Source organism: Pygoscelis adeliae, unplaced genomic scaffold (genome assembly GCF_000699105.1).
Source record: "Pygoscelis adeliae isolate BGI_AS28 unplaced genomic scaffold, ASM69910v1 Scaffold57, whole genome shotgun sequence".
NCBI lineage: Eukaryota > Metazoa > Chordata > Aves > Sphenisciformes > Spheniscidae > Pygoscelis > Pygoscelis adeliae.
This window is the reverse complement of record NW_008825615.1, coordinates 9,977,500-9,981,542: the sequence shown is the minus strand read 5'-3', so window position 1 is coordinate 9,981,542 and position 4,043 is coordinate 9,977,500. Positions and strand designations below refer to the sequence as shown.

General features: G+C 40.2%; 1 non-coding gene across 1 annotated transcript; it reads right to left on the bottom strand.

Moving 5' to 3' along the window:
- Positions 1 to 1,457: 1,457 nt before the first annotated feature.
- TRNAW-CCA lies at positions 1,458 to 1,529 on the bottom strand. Its single transcript has one exon. It is a non-coding gene; the product is annotated as a tRNA-Trp (tRNA).
- Between the last annotated feature and the right edge of the window lie 2,514 nt (positions 1,530 to 4,043).

Genomic DNA, 4,043 nt, shown 5'->3' with positions numbered 1-4,043 from the left:
ATGAATCATCACTAGTGGTTTTGCAAATACAGATTTTCCTCTCTGACGTCAAAGTAAAACACAGACCATCATAGAATCATAGAATAGTTTGGGTTGGAAGGGACCTCTAACGGTCATCTAGTCCACCCCGCCTGCCATGAGCAGGGATATCTTCAACTAGATCAGGTTGCTCAGAGCCCCCTCCAACCTGACCTTGAAGGTTTCCAGGGATGGGGCATCCACCACCTCTCGGGGCAACCTGTGCCAGTGTTTCACCACCCTCAGCATAAAAAATTTCTTCCTTCTATCTAGTCTCAGTCTACCCCCCTTTAGTTTAAAGCCATTCCCCCTTGTCCTGTCGCAACAGGCCCTGCTAAAAAGTTTGCTGCCATCTTTTTTTATAAGCCCCCTTTAAGTACTGATAGGCTGCAATAAGGTCACCCCAAAGCCTTCTTCTCTAGGCTGAATAACCCCAACTCTCTCAGCCTTTCTTCATAGGAGAGGTATTCCATCCCCCTGACCATTTTCGTGGCCCTCTTCTGGACCTGCTCCAACAGGTCTGTGTCTTTCTTATGCTGAGGGCTCCAGAGCTGGACGCAGTACCCCAGGTGGGGTCTCACCAGAGCAGAGTAGAGGGGCAGAATCACCTCCCTTGACCTGCTGGCCATGCTTCTTTTGAATTTATCACCCTGGATCGATTTTGCTCTAGTCTTGTAAAGAGCAAAACCAAATTAATCTGTACTCTACAAGGAAGAAGGAGGACAAAAAAGAGACCAGACTTAACACACAGGGTAGCGTATTATAAGTGTCCTCTGATTCATTACAAAGGGACACAGTGTGTCCAAGAGGTGTTAACCTATACATGTAATTAAATCTTGGCAGGCTGAATTTAAAAAAAAAAATGACAGAATAAGAATTCAGCTGTCTGGTGTATTGTAGAATTTATTGTTAATCCAAACTTGCATTTTGAACATGTACTTTTTGGTGGGCTATTTGGTAATTCAAAAGCTAACCTCTGATAACATTCAAGTTTACATTTGGTTAATCACTCTTACTATTGTTGTGCACCAAGGTCCTTATCAAGATTGAGACCTGATTCTTCCGTGTACTGTGTTAATATACAATAAGATGCACTTTGTCTCAAAGAGATGGTAGTATAAAGAGGGAAGACAGTGTAACGACAGGATAGGAAACTGAAGCTTAAATTAATGAAGAGAGGAATTGACTTCCTGCATCTTGAGCTAGCTACAAACGGAGCATCTACAGATGATTCATCCCACTTAGCTTTAGTCCCTCGAAGGGGACTAAAGATGACTAGATGTCACCTAACTTAAAGTAGTTGTCCAGAATCATAGATTAGTTTGGGTTGGAAGGGACCTCTAAAGGTCATCTAGTCCAACCCACCTGCTGTGGGCAGGGAAATAAGTTGCCTGTGAGATGCCTATCTCACAGTGCTACCCCCATGCAGTGGGATATCCTGACCCCGGTGTGATTTGAACACACAGCCTTCTGATCTGGAGTCAGATGCGCTACCATTGCGCCACGAGGTCAGGGCTGGGGGACAGAATCTGTGTACTGGCAGTAAAGAAAGATAAATCTTATTATAATCCCTATTTATCCCATTTTTCCAAGGTTATGTTCACCTGCAGCAACTGAGTGTGCATTACTGTTTGCCTCTGGGTACTACTTGCCTGGTCATTTAGTTTGGGGGATAAGCTGGATGTACCAGAACTGCCTTTCCGTCAGACTTTTCCTTTTGTAGGAACCTAGGTTTGCCCATATAGAAGAATAAGAGGAAATGGAGTTTATGCTTGTCCAAACCCGTTCCAAATGTAGGAACAGGACATGGTTGCAGAACACTCTTAGATCTAGCTTGATAATATTCCATTTTCAACAGTTTAGATGCAACCACAGCAAATTTCAGGTTCAAACTCCTATACTTCAGTGATTTGTCTTAAAAAATCAATCTTGCCTGTCCATAGCTTCTGAAAGTTACCATTTCACAACCAGACAAATTCTTAACACAAATTGTCTGATTATCTGTTATATGCTCATTTGTTTTTTAGTTTTTTTTTTTAATCTTCCTGAACAGCTTAAGGGAAAGATATATTTCTTGTTAGCTTGCTCATTAGCCATTGAAGTATTAAATAACCACTGGAAAAGGGTGCAAAAGTGGAAATTTTCAGTTTGATAGTCAAACTGAAATAAGTAGACCAAGGTACCTACTTCTGGAAAGCAAAAAATATGAAAAGATTATTTCAGTTCAATGTAAACCTTTTTAATCATCAGGAAAAATCTCATTTAATTTGGGAAGTATTTAAAATATACTTTTTTTGTAAGTTAGGCCATTTTAAAAAGGAAAAAAAAATGAAAATGTAAAATTTATTTAAAGATATTGTCGTGGTTTAACCACAACAGATATCTAAAAGTTTTGGCACTTCTTGAATGAAATACTATTTTGACTTGGGGGGGGGGGAAGATAAGTATTCATTAAGTAAGCCTACCCTCAGAAATAATATTTTGAACATCACAGTAGAGCTATTGACTAGAATGATCATATGTGAAGAAAGTAAAATATATTTCTGTATGCCTGAGGAAAAATTTACATTTCAGCTCACCGTGAAGCCAGAGCAGCTCAACTGACAGTAGATCAGAATTTGGCACTTAGTTTGGGCTTTTTCAACCCCTAGTGGCATTCTTTATTTTTATTTTTAATTACAATTCTGATGAAAATTTTAATTCAGGAAAGTAATTATTTTGCTTGTTCCCTTGCCATCTGATTCTGTCATCTGACAATGGCTCAGCATATTCATCGTAAGAGGTCAAGCATGGGTAATAAAGCAGTTATGAGCTCGCTGGCAACTACTGTGCCAGCATTGTTACCGAAATGTAGTCCAGTCCTCTGATTACAGTTGTCTATATTAGGGCATTGAATTTGTTCAGAGCCTCTGTCTTAACTGCATCATCATCATTCTCAATACTATTACAAATGTTTTTCCTCAAATCCAACTATGAAGCCTTACTTTGTCGACATGTCAGTGTCTTTGCCTCGAAGAGCATACAGATAAAGAGAAAGGAGAGGAAGAAAAATGGTTTATCTACTCATGGGATACTGAGGCATATTCAGCTTCAACTTTTTGTCATTTCAGAATCACTCAATCTTTTAACAATCAAAATTTTTTGCAGATCATTTACACTTATCAACCTGACTAATTTAATTAAAAGAAACTTCATTCTGCAGAAATATTAAGCAGGGAAAGATTAAGGCAGGAAATATTTTTCTTGTAGTTCGAGTTGTAGTTTGAGATGGTCTGTGTAAGATATAGATTCAGCAATGATCTCCTCTGAGCTGAGGACAGTACATAAAGCTAACCTTTTTATTCCCTAATCCTACTTCTCTTCTGAATATTTTTTTTTTTAAACAGTTTTGAGGGAAGCATTACCTTTACAGAGACTTTGTAGTCTAATGCTTATGAATCCTATATACGTAGCTGTGTAACAGAACTTACTAAGATTCAAATTTTCTCTTGAACTTCTAACCTGCAAAAATTAGAATCATAGAATCATAGAATCATTAAGGTTGGAAGAGACCTCCAAGATCATCGAGTCCAACCGTCAACCCAACACCACCATGCCCACTAAACCACGTCCCTAAGCACCTCATCTACACGTCTTTTAAATGCCTCCAGGGATGGGGACTCAACCACTTCCCTGGCCAGCCTCTTCCAATGTTTAACCACTCTTTCAGTAAAGACATTTTTCCTCACATCCAATCTAAACCTCCCCTGGCGCAACTTGAGGCCATTTCCTCTCGTCCTATCGCCAGTTACTTGGGAGAAGAGACCAACACCCACCTCACTACAGCCTCCTTTCAGGTAGTTGTAGAGAGCGATGAGGTCTCCCCTCAGCCTCCTTTTCTCCAGGCTAAACAACCCCAGTTCCCTCAGCCGCTCCTCAGAAGACTTGTTCTCCAGACCCCTCACCAGCCTCGTTGCCCTTCTCTGGACACGTTCCAACATATCAACATCCTTCTTGTAGTGAGGGGCCCAAAACTGAACACAGTA